This window comes from Hyperolius riggenbachi, chromosome 10 (assembly GCF_040937935.1).
Source record: "Hyperolius riggenbachi isolate aHypRig1 chromosome 10, aHypRig1.pri, whole genome shotgun sequence".
Classification (NCBI taxonomy): domain Eukaryota; kingdom Metazoa; phylum Chordata; class Amphibia; order Anura; family Hyperoliidae; genus Hyperolius; species Hyperolius riggenbachi.
This window is the reverse complement of record NC_090655.1, coordinates 74,979,151-75,007,141: the sequence shown is the minus strand read 5'-3', so window position 1 is coordinate 75,007,141 and position 27,991 is coordinate 74,979,151. Positions and strand designations below refer to the sequence as shown.

Sequence of the window (27,991 nt, the reverse complement as noted above, 5' to 3'; positions counted from 1 at the left end):
TATTTGGAATGTATTTTTATTATTTACCTTTGCTTGGTTTTGTTACATATTGAAGTTGTATTTATTGCACATTACAGCAGTTTAAGCAGCAAGAATTATCACATCAGATTAGCGATAGAAGAGCAGGACAGCGGACTCTGTGATCTCCTTGGAGGCGCTCCACCCGGCACGTTTCCCATAGCCGTCCCAGTCCCAGCCGGCAAAGTCTCCACACTGGCGGGGGCTGGCTTCTGGAAAAAAGCCGCCTCCTCCTAGGCAGTGCTACAATAAAACATACGTAGTACATATCAAATCAGGTAATGGGCAGTATTTAAACTTGCTATACATTTTTTTGGGGGTGGGGGGCAAAAACAGATCAATATTCAGATAAAATAGTCCTTACTGAAATTCAATTAGAGGGAAACTCCAGTTAATAGGATAATGATCATTATACATACTGTTTATTGTACTGAACATTCTAAAATAGCAAAAGACCCCCACAGTAACTGACAACCGTGTTTGATTTCCTTCATGTGGTTCTTTTATGAACAGTGTAAATGGCTTGTCAGTTAATTAGGACTTTGTAGTGGTGCTCAGCAAGATCTCGGATATCCGAGTTACACAGATAATCCGAAATTTTTTCCACTATCCGAACTGTGAATAGCAATTCGGATATTTTTTAAAATCCAAATAGACTATCCGAGCACACTCGGATTTTCCATCAACTATCCGAATTCTAGGCGGATAGTTAGTTCAGATATCCGAGCATAAGCCAAAATCACCTTCAATGGCCAAAATTCAGAGAGAGAGAGAGAGAGGAGAGCGAGAGAGAGAGAGAGAGAGAGAGAGAGAGAGAGAGAGAGAGAGAGAGCGAGAGAGAGCGAGAGAAAGAAAGAGAGAGAGAGAGAGAGAGAGAGAGAGAGAGAGAGAGAGAGAGAGAGAGAGAGCGAGAGAAAGAGAGAGAGAGAGAGAGAGAGAGAGAGAGAGAGAGAGAGAGATTTTTTTACCTTACAAACCGTTTTGGAAGCATTTTAAAGGCCACTTCCGGTTTTCAATCCAGATATCCGAATCCGACCGGATATTGGGTTCGGATATCCGATTCTACTCGGATACTCAAAAGTTCGGATTCGGATATCCGATTCGGATCCGGATATCTGGGTATCCGAATCCGAATCTATTCAGATTTTAAAAAAGGGGTTTCCGAGTAACACTGGGACTTTGCTCTCTGACCACAATTTAACCTCCTGGAGTTTCATTCAGAAATGGTCAATGATATCCTCACCGTGTTTTTCTGGGTGGAGTGTGCAAACTGTAATAGGGAGCAGAGAAACATAAAATGGCTCGATCTACTTGCTTGGCAGATCTTTAACCCTAATGCCTGGTACACACCATGCAATTTCCCATCAGATAGATGGGTCAATAGATAATTTATGACAGATCCGATCGAATTTCCGATCGTTTTTCTGATTAATTTTCGAATCACTTCTATGCAAATCGTTTGGAAATCAGATCGGACTTGTCGGAAATGATCTGTTCGACCCATCTATCTGACGGGAAATTGCATGGTGTGTACCAGGCTTTAGACTGCAGCCGACTTCTATAGGTGTTCTGTGTTTTCGCATCCATATACCCTGGACATCTAAAAGCTTTTAATACAAAACTACTTCTGCCTGCAGTAGACGTCTATGGGTGTTTGTGTGTCCACATACATATCCCTTTACCACGGATGTCTCAAAGGCGTTTACTACAAGGTTTTGGCTCAGTGCCAAGCTTCTACTTTACGTGTGAGAATAGGGGCTGGAATAGTCTGTAGTAAAGAAAATCTGTAATGAAATTTACCAATATGTAAACTATCTGTGCCATATTTTGTCAATAAGCGTGGAGAACATCTCCTGTGTGAAAACTCAGGGGGAAAAAGATCATTCAACCAGAGCTAGGCCCGGATTTACATCACAGGAGCCTAGTGAGCTGGCACAGGAGCTACAAGTGTGCTGGCTGGCCCAGCTGCCCCTTCTCCCTTGCCTGACCATCATAGCAACAGATGTTCCTTAGCATTAGGTAGCCAGAGGTACCCTCAGTATTAAGTAGATAGTGGTGGGTAAGTAAGCTCTCATTTACTCTCTGCTCAGGACTCTGCATAGGTAGGGCAGGGGGGAGGCACTAGGGGAGGAGAGTGAGCCACCTTCCCATTATCAGGTGCCTGTAAGCAAAGGCCTACAGTACCATGCTCAGGACTCTGCATAGAGAAGGAGGGATGGAGGCACTAGGGGAGGAGAGTGAGCCACCTTCCCATCATCAGGCGCCTGTAGGCACATGTCTACAGTGCCATATGGTAAATCCGGCCCTGATCTGGGCCATTTAATCCTATTTAACCTTTTATAGTAGGCAGGGAAGGGATCTGCAAAGTGGGGGTGGGCCTTTGATTGTTCACTTAATAGGAAAGGTGACCGGGTTACCCAATAAGAACTTTATCCTAATTGCAATCTCACTAGTGGGTTCACCACCATTGCAATACATTGGCAAAGCGTTTTTTTGGAATTGCTATTCTCAGCCCTAATGCTTGCTGTGTGGGCAGTTTGCATAATGGTAGCTTTGTCTTAGTAAATAGGTCCTCTGCCACTACAAGTTCCCTTTTTAAGAGCGCAAAGGTGTCCAAGAGGACCTGCAGTAATACTCACGTGTTCTGTGTTGCAGCCTGTCACCTTCACACCGGCACACATAGCCATGGCAGCTTTTTCTGTGTTAAAAACACGGAACTGGACATATCCGGCAGTGAACTCACCTGTAAAGAGTGGAAAATACATCAGCATTGTCTTCTTTATAAATGGTACAAAACTGATAAAAGGTGGCCATTAACGATACAATCCCACAGACAAGCAATTGTTTCTCATTGTTTCTTGTAGCAGAACAGTGGCGTAGTGCTTAGCACTCTTGCCTTGCAGTGTGGGGTCCCTGAATCCCAGCCAGGGCACTATCTGCACGGAGTTTGTATGTTCTCCCCGTGTTTGTGTGGGTTTCCTCTAAACACTCTGGTTTCCTCTCACATCCCAAAAACATACAGATAAGTCAATTGGCTTCCCCCTAAATTAGCCCTAGACTATTATACACACACTACACGATACATACAGTGACATATGTAAGGTAGGGATTAGATTGTGAGCCTCTCTGATGGACAGTTGTGACATTCCTATATACTCTGTACAGCGCTGTGGAAGATGCTGGCGTTATAAATACTGAATAATAATAATAATCATTAAAATCGATTGGAAACAATTGGTTGTGCCCACTTATGTCTAAAAACCTGCTAATTACATACATAGTTACATAGTTATTTTGGTTGAAAAAAGACATACGTCCATCAAGTTCAACCAGAGAACAAAGTACATCACCAGCCTGCTCCCTCACATATCCCTGTTGATCCAAAGGAAGGCGAAAAAACTCTTACAAGGCATGGTCCAATTAGCCCCAAAAGGGAAAAAAATTCCTTCCCGACTCCAGATGGCAATCAGATAAAAACCCTGGATCAACATCATTAGGCATTACCTAGTAATTGTAGCCATGGATGTTTTTCAACGCAAGGAAAGCATCTAAGCCCCCTTTAAATGCAGGTATAGAGTTTGCCATAACGACTTCCTGTGGCAATGCATTCCACATCTTAATCACTCTTACTGTAAAGAACTCTTTCCTAAATAAATGGCTAAAATGTTTTACCTCCATGCGCAGATCATGTCCTCTAGTCCTTTGAGAAGGCCTAGGGACAAAAAGCTTATCCGCCAAGCTATTATGTTGCCCTCTGATGTATTAATACATGTTAATTAGATCCCCTCTAAGGCGTCTTTTCTCTAGACTAAATAAACCCAGTTTATCTAACCTTTCTTGGTAAGTGAGACCTTCCATCCCACGTATCAATTTTGTTGCTCGTCTCTGCACCTGCTCTAAAACTGCAATATCTTTTTTGTAATGTGGTGTCTAGAACTGAATTCCATATTCCAGATGTGGCCTTACTAGAGAGTTGAACAGGGGCAATATTATGCTAGCATCTCGAGTTTTTATTTCCCTTTTAATGCATCCCAAAATTTTGCTAGCTTTAGCTGCAGCGGCTTGGCATTGAGTACAATTATTTAACTTGTTGTCGATGAGTACTCCTAAGTCCTTCTCCAAGTTTGAAGTCCCCAACTGTATCCCATTTATTTTGTATGGTGTTAGACCCTTGGTACAACTAAAATGCATGACTATACATTTTTCATTGAACATTGAATTTCATCTGCCATGTATGTGCCCATACAACCATCCTATCCAGATCCTGTTGCAATATGACACTATCTTCCTGAGAGTTGATGATTCTGCACAATTTTGTATCATCTGCAAAAATAGCAACATTGCTCACTACTGCATCTACTAGGTCATTAATAAATAAATTGAAGAGCACTGGACCCAGTACAGACCCCTGTGGGACCCCACTGCTAACAGTCTCCCATTTTGAGTACGATCCATTGACCACAACTCTTTGTTTTCTGTCCATTAGCCAGTTCCCTATCCATGCACACAGACTCTTCCCCAGTCCTTGCATCCTCAACTTTTGCACCAGAATTTTGTCTGGAACAGTGTCGAAGGCCTATGCAAAGTCCAAGTATATCACATCTACAGCATTCCCAATATCCACATTAGCGTTCACTACTTCATAAAAGCTGAGCATGTTAGTCAAACAGGACCTGTCTTTAGTAAACCCATGTTGATGCTGAGAAATAAGATTATTTTCTACTATGAAGTCATGTATAGTATCTCTTAGTAACCCCTCAAATAGTTTGCATACAACTGATGTTAAGCTTACAGGTCTACAATTTCCTGGATCTGAGTCTTTGCCCTTCTTAAATAATGGGAAAACGTGGGCTGTACGCCAATCCATTGGGACTCTGCCAGTGGAAAGAGAGTCACAAAAGATAAGATAAAGGGGTTTATCTATAACTGAACTTAATTTCCTTAGGACCCGAGGATGCATGCCATCCGGGCCAGGTGCCTTGTCTATTTATAATTTATTTAGTCTTGCCTTCACTTCTTCCTGCGTTAAGTATTTAATATTACAGTTGGAAGATTGAGACTCTTCTGCATCCGTAATTTGCAACAGTGCTGTTTCCTTTGTGAAGACAGAAGCAAAGAAAGCATTTAATAACTCTGCCTTACCTTGGTCATCCACCATTGAGTTCCCCCCCTCATCCTTTAGGAGTCCTATACAGTCAACCTTTCTTTTTTTTAGAGTTGATGTACTTGTAAAACTTTTTTTGGGTTAGATTTGATATCCGTAGCGATTTGATTTTCAGCTTCGATCTTTGCCAGCCTAATTTCTTTTTTACAATTTTTATTGCACTCCTTATAATTGCTTAGTGCAGCCTTGGTCCCCTCCTGTTTTAGGACCTTATAGGCATTCTTTTTCCTCTTCATTTTATCTCTAACCTTTCTATTCATCCATAGAGGCCTTTTTTTATTCCTAGACATTTTGTTTCCATATGGGATATACATACTACAATATTGATTGAGAAAAAGTTTAAAAGCTTGTCATTTCTCTTCAGTGTCCTCCCCTTGTAGTACATTATCCCAGTTCACCAAACTTAGTGCCTGCCTAATTTGAGTGAACTTTGCTTTTCTAAAATTCATAGTTTTAGTGGTCCCGCTGCCCCGTGGCCTATCAGTCACCAGATCAAACGTTATCATGTTGTGATCACTATTTCCCAAATGTTCTTGAACCTGCACATTTGATACATTATCTGCTCTATTAGAAATGATCAGATCCAATAACGCATTCCCCCTAGTTGGTTCCATTGCCATTTGAGTCAACTAATTGTCCTGTAGTGCTGCCAGAAATCTGCTGCTTTTAACTCAATCAGTTAATGGAATCAATCCAGCAGTCTGATCAAACTAGTTATCACGTTTTCAGCCATTAGCGGGCACAAACAATCATTTCCAATTGACCATAACCATGATTGGATTGTTTATGATTGGATTGTTATGGAATAGTAATGATGTTCTTACTTGCGCCATTTGGGGAGTAGTACGATCTGGTTTTCTCAATGCTTCCAAAGTCATACGTAACTGCAACAGCTGGGCCGTTTTGTTGCAGTTACCGGTCCCGTACACCACAGGGTATTTCTAAAAACATATATATGAATCAAGTTACCACGCTATAAACTAAAGATATTTGTCATTAATTAGTAGGTTTGCAGTAATTGGTTTGTTAATGATACAAAACTATGGAGGTAATTTTTTTTAAAGACTATTGCGAAAAAAAGTAAGCAGTTAAAACCTAACACAACTGACAGGTTTTGGACTAATCCATCTTTTCATGGGGGATTCTTGGGTTAACTTTGTTTTCAAAAGCATTTCCTGAAAGGCAGTTGCTAGGTCTATCTGCCAAAATAGTGTTCAAATGGGTAGGGAGGCTGGCTGATATCTTTGTAGCAATTCTTTCCAGGGAATACTTTTGAAAAGAACAAAAGAGAGATACTGAGAACCCTCATAAGGAAATGGACTAGTCCAAAACCTGTCATATTTTAACTGCTTATTTTTTTCTGCGATAGTGGTCTTTTAATTATCTGAAAGCTTTAATACCCTTAGCTGGGTAATATCAGAATATAGTGGACTTGTTGAGCCTCATGTGCAGAACACACCAGGCTGTTCTGGGTTTATTAACCCTTTAGCAGCCAATTTATTTTAGCACTTTTTTTAATTTCTTCTTTCTTAGATTGCCTAGCTTCTAATTAGTTCTGCTGTAATGTGTGTGTATGGCCACTTGTCACGAGGGGGCAGTGTGAGACAATAAAAGAGGGCTTCTGCTTTCAGATTCTCTGTGTTTTGCTTGGAGAAGAGAGCTCAAAGCAAGCCAAATATTTACAGCACAATGAGTTATAGTGGCTGAAGACGAAAGCAGTGTATTATTTTAAAGTGTGATAACTCGTTTGTGGCTGTTAACAGGTTAAAAGTATTGTCTTACTGTGGATACAAGCATGTTACTACAATAGCATGAATGCAAACAACGTTTCACCAAGTCCCACTGACTTCTGATATGACCCAGACAGTTGCTGCAAATATTTCCCCCTTGGTAGCAGGTCCAGTGGCTTCAAAAGGACAAGATCCCCGCACTTTGATTGGCCCAATAGGCTGCCTGTCACTTGACAGTCAGTCTACTGGCCCAATCAAAGTGCAGGAATCTTGTCCTTTGAAGCTGAGGGCGGGTACAGTGGAGAGCTCATTAGGTTCAATGATGCGCTCGTTAAACTATAGGAGCATAGCCTAATTTAGCAGCGCACGCTATGGCAGCATAGTGTGTGCTGGAGATTATTACCGCGCCCTGCTGTTATTAAAGGGACTCCGAGCAGTGCAGAAACTATGGAAAGATGCACATCATTTTAAAGCTCTCTTTCTCCTCTTTCCAATGATATATAAACCGCCACCCTACGCCTTTTAGTTTTCACTATTTTCGCGATTGAAATTGCCGTGGCCGCGATTTCGATCGCGAAAATAGAGAAAACTAAAAGGCGTAGGGCAACGATTTAGGTGTCGTCAGAAAGAGGAGAAAGAGAGTTTTAAAGAGGATCTGTAACATGAAAAGATCCCCTGGGGGGTACTCACCTCGGGTGGGGGAAGCCTCCGGATCCTAATGAGGCTTCCCACGCCGTCCTCCATCCGTCAGGGGTCTCGCTGCAGCCCTCCGTGGAGTCCGTGCAGCGGTGACGTCAATATTTACCTTCCTGGCTCCTGCGCAGGCGCTCTGACGGCTGTCGGCTCCGAACTACACGGAAATACCCGATCGCCGTCGGATCTGCTCTACTGCGCAGGCGCAAGTTTCCGGCGCCTGCGCAGTAGAGCGGACCCGAATGAGATCGGGTATTTCCGTGTAGTTCGGAACGGAAAGCCGCCACAGCGCCCCCGCTGGAGCCAGCAAAGGTAAATATTGAACTGACAGTCGGCACAGTCGCCGGCTGTTTGGAGGGCTGCGGCGAGACCCCCGTGGGACAGAGGACGGCGTGGGAAGCCTCATTAGGATCCGGAGGCTTCCCCCACCCGAGGTAAGTACCCCCCAGGGGATCTTTTTAATGTTACAGAGTCTCTTTAAAATGATATCCATCTTTCCATAGTTATATTGTATTACACAGGGCGACTTTTTGTCAAAGTCAGCAGCTGCATTCAGCAGAATGGAGCTGCTGACACTGGGGAAAGTGTCGTCCTGTGTAATACAATATAACTATGGCTTGATGGATATCATTTTAAAGCTCTCTTTCTCCTCTTTCTGACGACACCTAAATCGTTGCCCTACACCTTTTAGTTTTCTCTATTTTCGCGATCGAAATCGCGGTCGCGGCAATTTCAATCGCGAAAATAGCGAAAACTAAAAGACGTAGGGTGGTGGTTTATATATCATTGGAAAGAGGAGAAAGAGAGCTTTACAATGATATGCATCTTTCCATAGTTTCTGCACTGCTCGGAGTCCCTTTAAGCTTAGGGAATCAACCCTATACTGTTGCAATTCTACCAGTACTAACGCTGAGGAGGCATCACCTGTTAACCTATAGTGTCATGTGCGTTACTGGCATAAAGCATGCCTTGCAAATAACCTGCCGTGTAATGTACTTGATGCTAATGAATTGATGGGCGGGGCTCCCTCAGCGTTAGTACTACCTGCACATGGCAATCCTATGGCAGTTTAGTGAATCAGAGCCAATGTTTTTTTTTTTAAAAAAGGTTCTGCCCACGTTGCTAGAAGAATCTTCAGAGCTCTTCAGAACTAGAATCTTTAGCGCTCTGTTCTCCAGCTTTAGTAAATAAACACCATAGACTTGTATGTGTCAACTTCAAAAATAGTTGTTGTTTTCTTTTTTTTGGGGGGGGGGGGGGAGGAGCATCTGGGGTGTTATCAAAGTTTTGCTGTGGAATTACATGATTTGTAGTTAAAATCTTGTGCAAAACAGTTGTGAAATGTGACTGTAGTGTCTGTCTGTGCCAAGTACGCTCAGGTCTGACAATGAGTAAAGCAGTCAGTGGGTTACTTACCTGGTACAGCTGGAAGAGGTTACCACCTTCCTGTGCGAAAAAGCCATTGTCTGTACGATATCTCAGGATAGCTGCGTTTCTCCATTGAGACACAGGGGTGTCGTTAGGAACGTGCCACACACTCAAATCTTTGGAAGTGATATCGTAATAACCAGGATTCTACAAGTAAACAGAAGATTAGCGTTAATTTGGAATACTCACTTCTGAAGTCATAAGCCTGATGGGGCAGGCTTCCTCTTCTACTCATGTGTCAAGTTTTTGCAAATGCCTGTTTCCTTTGATTGTAATCTACACTCCTTACAGATGTACAGTACTGTGTGCTTCAGAAATAAAGGATAATAATAATAAGAGGCGCTAGGCTGAGTCATAGACACCTGTTGCTTTATGCTCCGTCCCCTATTGCCTGATGAAGTGGGACCACACCTGCGAAACGCATTGATTTAAACCCTTTGGAGAGTATATATAAATACATTTGCTTGTTGATATAATATGATAAAATATCAACCTGTTTTTGTGTCTGCTTGGAGGAGGTAAGTCCACCACTGCCTCCCCCATTTTTTTTTTAAAGTGTTAGCTACTTTTATCCTTTTTGTCGCCTCTGTTCATTCCCACAATAATAATAATAATGCTACTTTAAAGAGGAACTGTAGTGAAAATAACATATTGAATACAATTGCTTATTGTTTACAATATTCATTAATAGATTTTTAAGTCAGTGTTTGGCCTTTGTAAAATCTTTCCTCACCCTGATTTACATTCTGAAATTTATAACAGGTGGAGACATCTTTAGTTCCAGGTGATCTGTACGGAATGTTCGTTACTGAGAATTCTATGCACAGAGGGAGATACTGCTTGCTTGGCAGTTGGAAAAAGCCATTATTTCCCTCAATGCAACAAGATTCACAGACAGCAAACTGTCAGGGCCATGGTCATGAATCTCATGACATCACACTGTGGGAGGAGTTTCTCCACAATATCAGCCATTGAATATGATTACACACCCCGGCTCCCATCCGTGTACGAGCAATGCTTTACTCTGCAGGTGCAAGTACAGCCTGCACAGTAACAGGGAGCCACTTGTGCAAGGCTTTTTCCTTTGTGCACAAGTGGCTCCATGCTACTGCCCAGGGGCGCGCCATACTTGCGCCTGCTTGGAGCTGTATTTGCGCCTGCAAAAGTGCAATCACAAAGAAGAATGTGCTTGCCTGCCGCAGTAAAATCAACATTGGAGAAGCCTGAGGATCATCCAAAGACCTTACTTCCACCTTGGTAAGTACTGTATCTAACTGTATCATAAAAAGTCTAAATTACATACATATAAATACATTTCTCCCAGAGTCTAGCACCTCATGTAAGATTCTGGGAGTTTTCTTTATTTTCAAAAGCACTTATTGAACTTCAGTTGCCCAAACTGCCAAAACTGTGTGCGATCAACTAGGAAAGTTGCTTTACACATTTGTATAGATCCTTTCCAGGAAGTGCTTTTGTAAAGAGTAAAGGAAATACTGAGATTCCCCATGAAGAGATGAACTAGTCCAACATCTGTCAGATCAGTCACCTTTTTACTACCTTCTGTAAGTGACAGGATAAAGGTCATTTACAGTGCATTTCACTCTAGGAGAAATGTACATTTTATATGTATGTATTGCACATTTCCCACATAGTGATCATTCATCCCTAATATTTTTTTAATTATTATGTATTGAAGGGGTATTAAACAGATAACATGACAACACAATTAACAAGAAATAACTCCTTAGATGAGTACATATTGGGCAGATGCCTGTTCATTTGGTCACAGTGTGATGCTATGGGTAACATTGTCAGCAATGAGCTTTTACCAATATTGTGCTATCAGGTTTGTCCAAGGCCAGATTTATACTTGTTTTGCCCCTAGGCCACGTATTTTATGTGCAGCAGCGCCCCTCCCATTCCATGTGTAGCCCCCTCTTCCATGTGTATCATCCTTGTACTGCAGATCCTCCCATTCCAAGTGTAGCCTCCTCTTTCATGTGTATAATCCATGTACTGCAGATCCTCCCATTCCATGTGCAGCCCCCTCTTTCATGTGTATCATCCATGTACTGCAGATCCTCCCATTCCATGTGTAGCCCGCACTTCCATGTGTGTCATCCATGTACTGTAGATTCTCAGATTCCATGTGTAGCCCCCTCTTTTCTATGTGTATCATCCCTGTACTACAGATCCTCCCATTCCATGTGCAGCCCCCTCTTCCATGTATATCATCCCTGTACTGCAGCTACTTCCATTCTATGTGCGCCCCCTCCTCCATGTGTATCATCCCTGTACTGTAGATCCTCCCATTCGATGTGTAGCCCCCTCTTCCATGTGTATCATCATTGTATTGCAGATCCTCCCACTCCATGTGCAGCCCCCTCTTCCATGTGTATCATCCCTGTACTGCAGATCCTCCCATTCCATGTGAAGCCCCCTCTTCCATGTGTATCATCCCTGTACTGCAGACCCTCCCACTCCATGTGCCGCTCCCTCTTCTATGTGTATCATCCCTGTACTGCAGACCCTCCCACTCCATGTGCCGCTCCCTCTTCCATGTATATCGTCCCTGTACTGCAGACCCTCCCACTCCATGTGTAGCCCCCTCCTCCATGTGTATCATCCCTGTACTGCAGCTACTCCCATTCTATGTGCAGCCCCCTCTTCCATGTGTATCATCCCTGTACTGTAGATCCTCCCATTCCATGTGTAGCCCCCTCTTCCATGTGTATCATCCCTATACTGCAGCTCCTCCCATTCCATGTGCAGCCCCCTCTTCCATGTATATCATCCCTGTACTGCAGCTACTCCCATTCTATGTGCAGCCCCCTCTTCCATGTGTATCATCCCTGTACTGTAGATCCTCCCATTTGATGTGTAGCCCCCTCTTCCATGTGTATCATCCCTGTACTGCAGATCCTCCCATTCCATGTGAAGCCCCCTCTTCCATGTGTATCATCCCTGTACTGCAGACCCTCCCACTCCATGTGCCGCTCCCTCTTCTATGTGTATTATCCCTGTACTGCAGACCCTCCCACTCCATGTGCCGCTCCCTCTTCCATGTATATCGTCCCTGTACTGCAGACCCTCCCACTCCATGTGCTGCTCCCTCTTCCATGTATATCGTCCCTGTACTGCAGACCCTCCCACTCCATGTGCCACTCCCTCTTCCATGTATATCATCCCTGTACTGAAGACCCTCCCACTCCATGTGCCGTTCCCTCTTCCATGTATATCATCCCTGTACTGCAGCTACTCCCACTCCATGTGCCGCTCCCTCTTTCATGTATATCGTCCCTGTACTGCAGACCCTCCCACTCCATGTGCCGCTCCCTCTTCTATGTGTATCATCCCTGTACTGAAGACCCTCCCACTCCATGTGCCGTTCCCTCTTCCATGTATATTGTCCCTGTACTGCAGACCCTCCCACTCCATGTGCCGCTCCCTCTTCCATGTATATCGTCCCTGTACTGCAGACCCTCCCACTCCATGTGCCGCTCCCTCTTCTATGTGTATCATCCCTGTACTGCAGACCCTCCCACTCCATGTGCCGCTCCCTCTTTCATGTATATCGTCCCTGTACTGCAGACCCTCCCACTCCATGTGTAGCCCCCTCCTCCATGTGTATCATCCCTGTACTGCAGCTACTCCCATTCTATGTGTAGCCCCCTCTTCCATGTGTATCATCCCTGTACTACAGATCCTCCTATTCCATGTGCAGCCCCCTCTTCCATGTGTATCATCCCTGTACTGTAGATCCTCCCATTCCATGTGCAGCCCCCTCTTCCATGTGTATCATCCCTGTACTGCAGCTCCTCCCATTCCATGTGCAGCCCCCTCTTCCATGTGTATCATCCCTGTACTGCAGCTCCTACCACTCCATGTTCCGCTCCCTCTTTCATGTGTATTATCCCTGTACTGCAGACCCTCCCACTCCATGTGCCGCTCCCTCTTCTATGTGTACCATCCCTGTACCGCAGACCCTCCCACTCCATGTTCCGCTCCCTCTTCCATGTAAATCATCCCTGTACCGCAGACCCTCCCACTCCATGTGCCGCTCCCTCTTCCATGTATATCGTCCCTGTACTGCAGACCCTCCCACTCCATGTGCCGCTCCCTCTTCCATGTATATCATCCCTGTACTGCAGACCCTCCCACTCCATGTGCCACTCCCTCTTCTATGTGTATCATCCCTGTACTGCAGACCCTCCCACTCCATGTGCCTCATCTTGTTCCCAAGACAGGAAGATTAAGTTGTTATCTATGCAAAAGAGCTTCTGTGAGTTCTGCAACTTTATAAAGTCCTGGACAGCACTTTCTTTTGAAGCACTTATCTCAACTATTTCTCATTGGTTCTACTTTGTTTATAGTTTTTCTGCAGAGAAAAGTTCAAAGGGTCAGGAGCCTGCTCTGTGAAATTAATTTAAAATGCTGAGTGTATTGTGGAAACTGCAATTATTAGAGAATGATGCAATGTTATAAAAAAAAGCTATATACCTGAAAATAAAAATATGACACTACTGCTACTAATGTTCTATTAATCATCCGTACTAACACAACCTTTTCATTATATCATGAGGGTTTTTTTCCTTTAGTGTCACTTTAAACAATAGTCGTGCCCAAACCATACACTGCATAGAAAAGATAGCTAACAGTCGGCTATACCGCCAAACCAAGCATCCAGTGTGGTGTAGAAGAAACTGTGCATAGGGGTTGGAGGTGTACAAATAAAGACAAGCACCCCATGCACAAATAACCTGATGTTATGCTTTGGGAGTAGTAGTAGTAGTAGTAGCAGCAGCAGCAGCAGCAGCAGCAGTAGTTAAATACTTCTGCCTTGGACAACATTTGCTATAAAAGTTTTTAAAAACTGCATGTTTACCTCTATCCCTTGCACTTTAGCTTTAAACTGAACCATAAAAATGTCCTTAGCGCACTGTAATAAAAGTATAGCAAGTTTGTAAAACGGTGATCAAAACTAGTTTGCACCTTTAAATCGTCACTAGTGGCTCCATCTGCTAGCCCAAATGTGCGATAATTGGCCCACTGGCCATCTCCTGCTGGTTTTAATGGATTGCTACCCTCCTCACTGGACCAGCGATCTCCCATAGTGCATTTCCCATTCATGTTGTTCTCATGGACACTGGCCACCAATGTCCATCCTCCACCATTGGTTGTCATATCACAGAAGGTCTGATAGTTAATTCCATCAGCAGTGGTCAGTGTGTACATTCCATCTAAACAAAATAAAAAAAATCAGTCATGTTTCCAGCCTAGTACAACACATCTATATGAACATATGTGCTAATTAGCATCCCCATCACCAGAGTCTGCTTTATGTCATGTTGAGGATTCTATTGATCTTATCAATTTAGCCAGGATGCCTGGGAAAGCCTCCTCAGTAACAGTTAAGGCATCTAATTACATTTATGTTTGCTAAAGATTGTTTCTCCTCTGTATGTCAGTGTATATAAGCTGTGTTTTTCAGTTTTGGTCAGGAACCAGTCCGACGAAGGCTTTTTATAAGTCGAAAGCTCACTGTTTATCTATCTCTAAGTTAGTCAATAAATGGTATCATCCTGATTCAAAACTTCTTGCTAATTAGCGGGAAATACCCATGAAGTTAAATTAACCATTTCAGCCCGTGGGGATTTTTCACCTTATGCATCAGAGCAATTTTCACCTCCCATTCATTCGCTAATAACTTTATCACTACTTATCACAATTTATTGATATATATCTTGTTTTTTCCTCCACTAATTAGGCTTTCTTTGGGTGGTACATTTTGCTAAGAATTATTTTTTTATAAATGCATTTTAACAGGATTAATAAGAAAAAAATGGAAAAAAATCATTATTTCTCAGTTTTCTGCCATTATAGCTTTAAAATAATCCACGCTACCATAATTAAAACCTATGTATTTTATTTGCCCGTTTGTCGCGGTTATGACACCATTTAAATGTTGTCCCTATCACAATGTAAGGCGCCAATATTTTATTTGGAAATAAAGGTGCATTTTTTCCGTTTTGCGTCCATCACTATTTACAAGCTTATAATTTAAAGAAAATTCGTAGCATACCCCCTTCAAATGCATATTTAAAAAGTTCAGACCCTTAGGTAACTATTTATGTAATTTTTTTTCCCCATTAAAAATTGTATTTGGGTAATATTTTAGTGGGGGAAATAAACAGTTAATCTTTAATGTTATTATATCCTCCAGTGACCTAAATGAATACACTGACGCTGTGACATCATATATTACCTTTTGTGAAGAGTCCTGCACCCCCACAAAAAAGTGCACCAGGTACAATTACGATAAACCCTGGTTCACATCACATCTTAGGAAGCTGCGCCTTGATAAAGAAAGGGCACATCGTACAGGCGATAAAGTCCTCTACAAAGCTGCGAAATACAAACTGCAGAGAGCCATTACCGACGCAAAAAAAGATTATTCTCAAAAACTCGAGGAAAAATTTTCTAACGCCGACTCATTCACAATATGGAAATCTCTACATGAAATTACCAGCTACAGGAGGAAATCTCCTCCCCCCTCACTACATAACCTGCAGCTTGTAAATGAACTGAATACATTTTATTGCAGGTTTGACACTACCAACAAAAGCCAAACACAACAAGTCAATTTGCATCTCTGCCACAGGCAAACTGAACACTCTTCCTGCCAGCCAACGTCTCCACCCCCTGCGGTGCCCCAGCAACTACACAACACAGGAGGCCAGACACAATCTATTGACCTGTCCCCAGATGTGCATGCTCTAACAATATGCCAATCAGGTGTAAATAGACTCTTTAAAAAACAAAACACCAGGAAAGCAATGGGACCAGATGCTGTGTCTGCGAAATGCTTGAATCTCTGTGCCGACCAATTAGCGCCTGTATTTACAGACATATTCAAAGCATCTCTAGAACTCTCAATTGTTCCTGCCTGTTTTAAAAGCGCAACTATTGTACCAATTAAAAAAAACAACAAAACCTACATGTTTAAATGATTACAGGTCTGTTGCCCTGACATCACTGGTCATGAAAGCATTTGAAAAACTGATAATGACTTATCTGAAATCCATCACAGATCCCCTGCTGGACTCTTTGCAATTTGCCTACAGGCCTAACAGATCCGCAGACGATGCCGTGAACATGTGTATGCATTATGTACTACAGCATTTAGATATCCCAGGAACCTACACCAGGATTTTATTTATACATTTCAGCTCTGCATTTAATACCATAATTCCATCACTGCTGCACAGGAAGCTCTCCCAGCTATACACCAATATGCGCTTTTTGTTCCCAGCTGTGTACTCCTATTTTTACTACCTGATGAAGCGGGCGTAGACCTGCGAAACGCGTTGTACTTAACCCCTGGAGTGTACCATTAAATTTACCTTTATTGAATTACACAGCTTCCTTGTGTCTGCTTGAGGGAGGTAAGTCCACCACTGCCTCCTAAGCAATTTTAAATATTTTAAATCGTGTTTTTATCCTTTTGGCGCCTTTGTTCTACTCACGTTACATTGTATATCCACCCTTGGTGGAGGGGGATACCCCTTTTTCTTCACGACTACAGAGAGCGACTTCTTAACCCTGAGTGGGGACAGGCTAATCTCCTCACCTGCCTATACAGTGGTTACCTGGAGGTAACCCTGGTTTGTGAGTATATATTTTACTCCTTCTCACTATACTAAATTGCCTAGACTTACTAATCTATATTGGGCTCTCGGTTCCTTCCTTTTTATACACCAGGATTTTATTTATACATTTCAGCTCTGCATTTAATACCATAATTCCATCACTGCTGCACAGCAAGCTCTCCCAGCTACTACACATACCTGAATCCCTCTGCAAATGGATAACCGACTTCTTAACCGACAGAAGACAGCGTGTTAGACTTGGTAAACTCACATCAAGCTCTCTGACAGTCAGTACTGGTGCAACCCAGGGCTATGTGCTTTCCCCACTGCTGTACTCACTTTACACCAATGACTGCATCTCCACAGATCCATCTGTTAAGGTTCTGAAGTTTGCAGACGACACAACAGTTGTTGGTCTCATTCAAAACGGGGATGAGTCTGCATACAGGTATGTGGTGGGACAGCTTTCCTCCTGGTGCAGCAGCAACAACTTGGAACTAAATGCTCTCAAAACCATGGAGATGATAATAGACTTTAGGAGATCTCCCCCCCAGCACCTCCCCTTAACCATAAATGGATCCACAATAACCCAAGTGCCGTCATTCAAGTTTCTTGGGTCCACGATCTCAAACGACTTAAAATGGGACAACAACACTGCCACTATTGTCAAGAAAGCACAACAGAGAATGTACCATCTACGGCAGCTGAAAAAGTTCGGCCTACCTCAAAATCTAATGGTGCAGTTCTACACTGCAATCATCGAATCCACCATAACATCATCTATGACTGTATGGTTCGGCTCCTGCTCAGCATTAGAAAAGGGGAGACTGCAGCGCATCATCCGATCAGCGGAAAGGATAATTGGCTGTAGCTTACCTTCCCTGCAGGATCTTTACACTAGCAGGTGCAGAAAGAGAGCAACCAAGATTGCCTCTGACCCCTCTCACCCAGCTCACTCCATCTTCCAGCGCATGCCTTCAGGAGTAAGATTCCGGTCAATCGCTACCAAAACCTCTAGACACAGGAACAGTTTTTTTCCTCAAGCGGTAGCCATACTTAATGCTGAACCACGTTAGAGCTGCTAGGACTTGAAAGTAATCAGCACAGAACTAAACATGAACAATTCTCACATTGCTTACTGCCACTATACTTATAATGTCCTTAACTTGTAATATTCACACTGTCTGTCCTTGTATTGTTTTTGTTTGTGTTTATTAAGCAACTGCCAAGACAAATTCCTTGTAGGTGCAAACTTACTTGGCGAAAATAAATTGATTCTGCTTCTGATTCTGATTCTGATGTGTAAATTGTAATGTAAAAAATATGTAGATGTAGTTTTACTATTTGACCACAAGATGGCCACCTTGAATTTTTTTTCCCCCTCCTTGTGCTTTTCGCTAAGCGGAAGCACAAGGGGGATGTCCGGGCAGCAGAAAAGTTAAAGAAAGGGGTATTTCACCTGTAGCATGCTTGTCTGAAGCCTTGATTTCCTTGCAGCTCCTGTATCCTCCAGAGAAATAGCCTGTGGGGGGACCGGAATTTGATGATATTGCACGATCTGCATCATCGTCATCCCAACATGACAACAAGTTCAGAATAGTTTGTTTCTTCTCAGAAAGTGTACCACATGCTGAAGGAGAAAAAAATATCTTAGTACTCACTCATCATTTTTTATAGAAACACAAACTGCAAATTTTCAACACCCATATAAGGTAAATCTAAGGGGAGTTTACTAATGCCCCATGAAAAAAATCCTTCAAACTTAAAGTGGACCTCAAATTTTGCACAGGACACAAGGAAAACATAACAGAAATGCACCCTGTATGTATTTAAAGAGTTTAGCCTGTGTAATTCCCCTTCATTTGTGTCTAATTGTTATCAAATCATTTGCATGATCTTGTTTTGTTGTGAGTTTCCGTATGTTCTACCTGTATGTTAACCCATTTATCTATTGTGCAGCGCTGCGTAATATGTTGGCGCTTTATAAATACAATAAATAATAATAATAATAATAATCACTAGGCAGATAAGCAGATAAGCACATTTGAAAGTACAGGCTGTGAACAATATGTCTGCTTCCATGAATCAGGAAGTAGAAGCTGTGCATTTATTTTAGGATTTGTATCAGTTGTAACAAATACATTTTTTTTGTGTAAAGGTTATCATACTGTTGCGTATCTTATAGAGCAGAGAGGAGTTCTGAGTTCAGGTCCACTTTAAAGAGGTAAAGTAATGACATATAGTGGAATGGAATAATTTTTTTCAGGACACCCAAGTTACATTAAAGTGGTATGAAACTCAGCATTTCTTCTTCGCTCTAACAGGTTTTTTACAGCATAAAACCTGCTAACAGAAAAAAAATGGTAGCAAGGCAGCCTTCAAACAGTTAAAAACACCACTTTCTGAATCTGAAGTTGAGGAAGTGATTACATGATCTTGTTTATGTTTCCTTATCAGCCGCCATTAGTAGACATTCCTGGGAACGAACATGTGAGAAACGAGGCAGCTGCGGCGAACAGCACCGCCGCCGCAGCTGCCTCCATGCGGCCATCCGTACCCTCGGCGTCCAGGACGCCCAGGACGCCGAGGACGGAACGTTCTTCCGGGCAGGGGGTCGCCTTAGCGCGCGGGCGCGCGCACAGACGGGACCTTTATGCGGGGAGGAAGCCCGTCAGCTGACCTGTCGGTCGGCTGACGTCAGAGGACTCCCACGGCTCCCAGGATTGGCTGATTCGGAGGGGCGTGCCAGTGGGGTCTCCTCTGCTTCATAAGCCTCCGGGCTTCATTGTAGGACTGTCTGTTGTCGTGAATACTCGCGTGTTAGCGCTCAGACCTTAGGCTAGTTCCCTGGTGTTGATGCTAAGGATTTCACACCTAGTCTAGGATATTGCTGTCTTGCTATTTGTTTATTGTAGACTAGTTCCCGGGTGTTGATGCCAAGGAGTTCACACCCAGACTAGGATATTGTTTACTGTTTTGATCTCCTGTGTATGACTCTTAGCTATTACCTCTGACTCTGATCCTGCCTTCTGATCCTGTACTTTCGCCTATCTGCCTACCTGTTGCTGAACCCCTGCCTGATTACTGTTTACTCTCTTGTCTCACGATTCTGTACCTATACGTACCTCTCTGTTGCCGACCCTTGCCTGCCTGACCATTCTACTCGCCAGTGGGCCCTCGCCACTGGTGAGGTGTTTACTGCGCCAGCTCCGCTGGTTAAGCAACTCTGCTAGGCTATTGTTCAGCCTTAATTACCTGCTCACTAGGTATCTGTCATTTTAGTATTACTGTATCTCGTAGGCTGCCGTACAGCCTGACTCGCCCACCTCTCGGGTGTTCATTTGCCTGCAGCATATTCTGAATCACCCGCTCCTCGGGAGATTCAGCCTCTTCAGTATTGTTTCTTCAGCTTGCTGGAGCCTGTAGGCTAGTACCGCTTCGTGTACTGATAGTACCTCACCAGCCACTCTGGTGTGGTTTCTTCAAACTATTAAAGTTACGGTTGCACCCAAACACTTACACTTTATTAGGTGTCCAGAGGTTAGCCATACTTGTATTATTGGTGATTCTGCAGATCACTAATAATCAGGTATACATCTGTATTGTTGGTGATACTGCAGATCATCAATAATCAGATACTCTCTGTGTGCTGACACCAACCCTTACAGAACACTTCCAATCCAGTGCAGGAGATTTGGGCGCAGCTGGCGCCACCATAGACTGTAATAGGAATTACGGCTATAGCGGCACACAGTGAGTAATGTTAGCACCGTCAGAAAACAAAGCTGACGTTACTTATAAAACATTATAATTCGGCCTCCAGCAATTGTTGGAAGCCGAATTATTCCATTCGACACTATCCACAGCGACCTGGAGGGGGGATAGTATTTAACATCACCAGGATAAGCTATACCGGCTGTATCCTGTGCCCAAGTCTCCCGGCAGCGATTCCTCTCGTACGCCCTGGGAATGCTTCAGCTGAATACCAGCAGAAAGTGTACATAGAAGACGAATTCGCACTTGCATACATTATAATATATAAATACAAATTAACTGTTTGGAGCTGGTGTGTTAAACAATATACATCAGTACCAGTGCTAGCCCTCTGTTTTTGTTTTTTTGGGGGGTTTTCACAGACTTTAAAGTACACCTAAAGTGGGGATTGGAAAAAAGTTATATACTTACCTAAGTAGTTGGAAGCTTCTGGGTGGTCCACAAGCTTCCATGATCCTTGTAGAGCCCACTGTTCCAGTGCAGGGTCCTTCTTAACCTTCTAGTCATAATGCTAGCCATGGAAGAGCACATCCAGACTGGGCATGCATGAGTAAAGTCTGTGCATGCCCAGTATAATGTAGCTACTTGTGCACTACTTTTTTCCTCTGCGCACAAGCATTTTGTTCTACTGGCATATGAAGACCTTACTTACGCATGCCCAGTCTGGAAGCTCTCATCCACTGCTATGTTTGCAGCCAGAAGGAGCCTATCTGACATGCATGAGTTAAATAGGTATGGAGGGATCCTGTCCTGGAAAAGCGGTCTGTAGGAGGATCGGGAAGCCTCTACTGAGGTAAGTATCTAACATTGTTTTAATTCACGTCAGGTGCCTTTTAAATCACTGAATCATAGACAGGAAGAAAAAAGAAGAAAAAAGTGTATGTTTTATTTAAATATTTGGTACTTGTGTATTATCCAGTCTAGAAGGAGACATGTAAACAGTTTGTCAGTTACACAGGCTGGGAAAGTGTATACAATGTTTCTTCAACAGCTGATTCCTCACTGCACAGCAGCTGTTTAGCTACCTTGATACACAGCCTGCTTTCTCCTTCAATAGAGGTGCTGTAGCGCCTCTTAGAGGACAGAAGTGAAAATTTCATATGAATGCGATGTGTATCAAATACATGAAGAGTGAACACATTTATTTACGTCATAAAATACAGAACGTCATTTCAATTTGGGGAAAAAAATGAGTTTAATACAGAAATCATCTGTAAACTATTTAATAAGCAACTGGCAATAAATATATTTATTGTTCACAGGCCATAACTATTTGGTGTTTACAGGCCATGAATATTCGGTTTTCAAGGGGAAAGTCCCGAATAGCCAATAAAATGGCAATAAATAAGTCTTCTTTGTGCAGTCTGCACCCCATGAATTCGCTGATGCGCCGTTCCTCTTTTTTTTTGTTCTGCCATTTGGCTAGGCCCCACACTTTTCACTTTTGTCCACTAAGAGGCGCCACAGCACCTCTATTGAAGGAGAAAGCAGGCTGTGTATCAAGGTAGCTTAACAGCTGCTGTGTAGTGAGGAATCAGCTGTTGAAGAAACATTGTATACACTTTCCCAGCCTGTGTAACTGACAAACTGTTTACATGTCACTTCTAGATGGGATAATACATAAGTACCAAATAATTTTTATTAAAATATTAATATATTCATATATTAATATATTTATAAAAATACTTTTTATTGGATTTTCTTTTTTAACTATTAAACCTTTATGGTAAAAAGGAAGGAAGTAAAAAATGACCTCTTTTCAGATTCTACCGTAAGTAACCTCCATACTGTCATCACCCCCTGATGGGCATCTCAGGAAGAGCCCCTTGTCCATAATATTGAGGCAGTATAGGCAGTAGAGGCACAACTAGAGGGGAGCAGCACATGTGATCGCAGGGGGGCCCAGAGCTGTGGGGCCCACAACTATTAACCTTCCCTACCTCCAATACAGGGGACTATACTTCAGACCAGGTGTTTTTGTGCCTATACCAGCTATGAGTGTTTTATGGCCCTTGTGAGATGGTCCTCAAGCCCATGTAAGACACAAAGGGGAGGCAAGGGAAGGGGTGTGAACATTTGGGGGGCCACATCTAGGGATGAGCGTAATGACCTAATTACGAATTTCCGAAATTTCGCGAAATTACTACAATTACGATTTTAGCAGTAATCGAAATTTCGTAATTTTCGCAAATTACGCAAATTTTCGTAATTACGATTACGAAATTTAGTATTTTAAACTTTGCAAAGGTTTCTATCCCTTTAGATGCCTAAAATGAATAGCACAGCTAGCCAGCCCGTCCTCCTCCTCCTCCTCCTCCTCCTTCTCTCTCTCTCTCTCTCTCTCTCTCTCTCTCTCTCTCTCTCTCTCTCTCTCTCTAGAGATCTGTAGTATTTCAAAACCATACTCACATTCATGACATGTCCAGGGATCAAACCCAGGCCAACCACATGGAAGACAGCTATGCTCACCACCATACCACCAAACACACACTAAATAGACTGCTAACCTAAATCTTACTTGTAGACAGTCATATGAGACACATGCTGGGTGCAGGGCTTTGTGATTGGACCATGCGATAGAGTGAGGTGCAAAAATGAAATCATGCCTAGCAGAGGATGGTTTCACAGTGCTAAATGCTAGGCTGGCTGTGGTGCAATTGGTTAGTGTGTCTGGCTGGTAACAGCAAGGTTACAGGTTCGATTCCATCCAGGCATGTCTTTTCCTTTTGCGTTCAACAGTTGTCCAAACAGAGCCAACAGAGCCCCAGATAGCCATGTAGAGTTAGGTCACAGCTAGCCTGGCTGTGGTGCAATTGGTTAGTGTGTCTGGCTGGTAACAGCAAGGTTACAGGTTCGATTCCATCCAGGCATGTCTTTTCCTTTTGCGTTCAACAGTTGTCCAAACACCGAGCACAAAGTTTTGCATGCGTAAAGTTTTACGCACGCAAAATACCCCATGGGGTTCAATGGCGCAGCGCGCGCACGCAAAAGGAAAAGACATGCCTGGATGGAATCAAACCTGTAACCTTGCTGTTACCAGCCAGACACACTAACCAATTGCACCACAGCCAGGCTAGCTGTGACCTAACTCTACATGGCTATCTGGGGCTCTGTTGGCTCTGTTTGGACAACTGTTGAACGCAAAAGGAAAAGACATGCCTGGATGGAATCGAACCTGTAACCTTGCTGTTACCAGCCAGACACACTAACCAATTGCACCACAGCCAGCCTAGCATTTAGCACTGTGAAACCATCCTCTGCTAGGCATGATTTCATTTTTGCACCTCACTCTATCGCATGGTCCAATCACAAAGCCCTGCACCCAGCATGTGTCTCATATGACTGTCTACAAGTAAGATTTAGGTTAGCAGTCTATTTAGTGTGTGTTTGGTGGTATGGTGGTGAGCATAGCTGTCTTCCATGTGGTTGGCCTGGGTTTGATCCCTGGACATGTCATGAATGTGAGTATGGTTTTGAAATACTACAGATCTCTGGAGAGAGAGAGAGAGAGAGAGAGAGCGAGAGAGAGAGAGAGAGAGAGAGAGAGAGAGAGAGGAGGGTGGCTGGCTGTGCTATTCATTTTAGGCATCTAGAGGGATAGAAACCCTTACAAACCTGAAAACGTAAAATTTCGGTTGGAGACACGAAATTCGTCATTACGGGAGTGAAATTTCGATTACGAAATTGTAAATTACGATTTGAAAATTAATTACGAAATTACGAATTTGGGTCGTAATGTTAAATTTCGCATTCGTAATAAAAGCAGTTCGAAATTTCGAAAATTTCGGCTCATCTCTAGCCACATCAGAGTTTTGCTGCGGGACCCCATGAATTGTAGTTACCCCACTGATAGGCAGCGTATCTCCTAACACTTTGGACCACGCTGACCAGTATTGCTCGGGAGGTGGAGGTCCGAAACCCCTAGAGAAATAGCAGCTGGCTGTGTAATATGTTGGCGCTTTATAAATACAATAAATAATAATAATAATAAATAAGATTAGGCAACGAGGGTTTAATAAAGCTTAAGAGGGGGCATGCTGATTTTCATTAAAAAAATAACTTTTTTTTCTACAATAGATAAACAAACATTGCAGGAGTGTTTTATAAAGATTTATCCTGACAAAACAAGTGAGGGGAAGTGTTAAAATAACATCCTTGCCTATAGTAAATCACATGCCAAGCAGCTTTCTCCCTGCTATTCAGTAGAGTAGCGATGTCCAGGAAATCCAATCAAATCCAAAAAAGCTTTATTGGCAGGTCCAAATACATTTAGCATTGCCAAAGCAAAACAAAGCATTAACATGGGTGTGTGTAGGAATAAGGGAAGAGTATAGGGGGTTGGGGTATGTAGTCCTTAGGGTGTGGGGGATGTAAGAGACAATATGGGGGGGCTGGGATATACAGTCCATGGGGGGTATTGGGGGTATACAGTCCATGTGGTATCATGTTCCTCTCAGTTGGTGGCAGGCTGTGACATATCGGGCAGCTATTTGCACAGTTGTTTCTTACTCCCCCAGTAGGATGTAGAGTTTCATCTCCTCATCTGTGGAGGTAAAATCCTGGATGTGGGCGGAGAGTCTCTGGAAGTGGGCGGTCCTCACAGGTGTGTATTTGCTGCAGTGTAGCAGGAAGTGGGCCTCATCCTCCAAGACCTCCTGGTCACATTGTCTGCACAGTCTCTCCTCCCGGGGCTTCCATGTCTGTCTGTGCCGCCCTGTCTCTATCTCCAGGCTGTGGGCACTCAGACGGTACAGACTCAGGGTCTGTCTGTCTTTGTGGTGATGTAGCCTCTCCAGATATGGAGCCATTGTGTACTCCCTCTGTAGTGATTGGTAGACAGTGAGTTTCTTGGAATTCTTTATGTCACTTCTCCATTCCTCTATGTATTGTTCCTTGCAGCTTTCTGTAGTCCCTTTTATTTGGGCTTTTGTCAGCCTGTGTTGGTGGTCTTGGCTGGGCTGGCTGCTGGCGCTTTGCTTGAGAGCGCGTGGTATGGCCTCATCCCCTGGCTCAGTGAGGCTTTATGGTAGTAAGTGCTGGGGTTGCTGCTCTGTATAGGCACCCAGTATGAGAGTGCCCTCTGCTGGATAGTAAGCCATAGTGGGAACCTGCCTAGCTCTGCCCGGCAAGCTGAGTTCGAAGTGCTGCGATGGACTTGGAGGAGATACTTGCAGAACTCTAGATGGAAGATTTCTGTTGGGCTGGAGTCCCATTTTGATTGGTCTGGGAAGGTGACTGGGCCCCATACCTCACTGCTATAGAGCAGGATTGGGGTGATGATGCTGTCGAATAGCTTTACCCAGACTCTCACTGGTGGTTTTAGGTGGTAAAGCTGCCTTCTGATGGCCTAAAATGTTCTGCAGGCTTTTTCTTTCAGGGCCTTTACTGCTGGTTTAAAGCTCCCCGATTGGTTGAGCTCCAGACCCAAGTAGTTGTAGCTGTTGGTGGACACCAGTGGAATTCAGTGAATTCCTTAACAGCCATCGGGGTCTTGCACACACATGGCACGTGACATTTTTAAGTTAGTTGCACAATTGCCAGTTTTTGTCAATCTTGTATTTACTGTATAATAATGAGGTAGGTGGTGGAATTCACACTACCCAAAAATACAAAAATGGATGTGCCCGGCTTGTCCTGTAACACAATACGGGACTGACACAACAATATGTAAAGAGAAATGCCGGCACCATCCAATGTAATTATGCTCTTTTATTTAGTAAGGGTATCAAACATAATGGCAGCTATGTTTTGTAACAATGTTTCTTTTTCAAGCAGTCCGTTTGCTAATATACTGGTTTGTAATTGGTTAAGTAGAATCTTGATGTTTATTGGGTGACCTTGAGTATAAATATGAGTGATGTTGTGTGTGTCACTAAGGGCACAGACAAGCTTGAGAAAGGAATGTTGTTCTGAAACGTTGCTGCCATTGGCCTCAATTCATAAAAGGCTGTACGATAAAAAAAATCTGGACATTAAAATACCGCATTAAGTATTTTAGACTTTTGTGTGCTAATTCATAAACATTTTCACAGGTGCGGTAGAAGTTTGGTAATTTACCAAAGCCCATTGATAAAAAACCTTTTCGGTAACAGCTGAGCAGCGTGGAGTTGTCTCTGTTTTGTTACAGGCTGTTCCCTGCAATGAGGGCATTACAATAGTAAGAGGCATCCCAACATCCCTTTAGAATGTACATGTTTGTTATACTGCCTCTGCTCACTCTGAATAGTCTTTCTTAACATTTTATTTAATTGCCACAGCTTAGAAGAACTTCCAGGAAGCATTACACATGCCATGCATAGGTTTCCCCACTAGCTCCAGTACCTTGTGAGACCTAGATATGTTGAGTGGCACTCCCTGCTTAACGATCTGCAGAAACGTGTGAATGGCATGAAGCAAACAAATATATCTCTCACCCTTCCTCCGGTGACCTTGAATCCATTCAGCGCAGCGTGACCAAGCGTCTAGTAAGACGCGAAACGGCCGTCGCAAGCCCCGACTGATACCTGGCACCCCCACCGGCTCCAACTCACCACCACCATCACATTGATGTTCAGCTGACAGCGCCAATGGTATGTGACTTGTCATAACCAATAAACACTGCCACGCAATTGAAGACGGAAGGTGCCCGGATGTCTTTTTTCTTTCTCTCCCTGATTTGATTCCCCACTAGCTCCGCCGCATCTTCAAACAGGAACCTAAATGGTTAAATGGCCAAAGGGTTCCAGGGGAAACCTATTTTGTTCTGTTTTCTCTACTTGCTGCCTAGGGATAGAAAAGCTTATTCCCCCCGAGAAGCCTGTGCAACCTATCGGCATCCAATCAGCAGCAGGACTTGCAGGAGACATGTAGCTGTTTCTATTTGCTCTCTGCTCCTGTCAGTCATAGCTCTCTCTGCTTCTGCGAGTCACGGCTGGCTTCCCACAGACTCGCACAGTCTCCTTACTATTTATGCCACACCAGAGGAGCCGGTAAAATTTCAGAGCTTTACCGCATGTTTTAGTCTTTAAGAATTGACATTTACTGGCATGTTTTAAAGGTATTTACCACACAAGTCAGTAATTTACCACACTGCTCAGTAATTTCAGCTTTTCATGCGGTAACAGCCTTTATGAATTGACATTTTCCTAAGTGCTTGGTAAAGTCAGCTGTTTTCTGCATTACCGAACGCTGTAATGCTTTATGAATCAAGGCCATTATGTTTGATAACCTTACTAAAAAAAAAGGGCATAATTACATTGGATGGTGCCGTCATTTCTCTTTGCATTTTATTTTACAATAATGAATCACCCTCCCAATGTGCATTGTCTTTTGCTATAATCATTACGCAGGTGTATTACAGTAACGTGACATAGCTTGTGGTTAGTGCTTTTGGTTATCTTTTATGAGTTTTCCACCTCTTATTTAAAAATGATGGAACATTTGGCCATAGATAGATAGACAGACAGACAGACAGACAGACAGACAGATACTCACCAGAATTTCCACCGTAGGCACCAGCAAGTACCACGGAGAGCACCAGGAAGAGATGCATGAAC

At 43.3% G+C, this 27,991-nt stretch overlaps 1 pseudogene; it reads right to left on the bottom strand.

The window, feature by feature from the left end:
- LOC137536331 (intelectin-1-like) lies at positions 1-27,991 on the bottom strand (annotated as a pseudogene).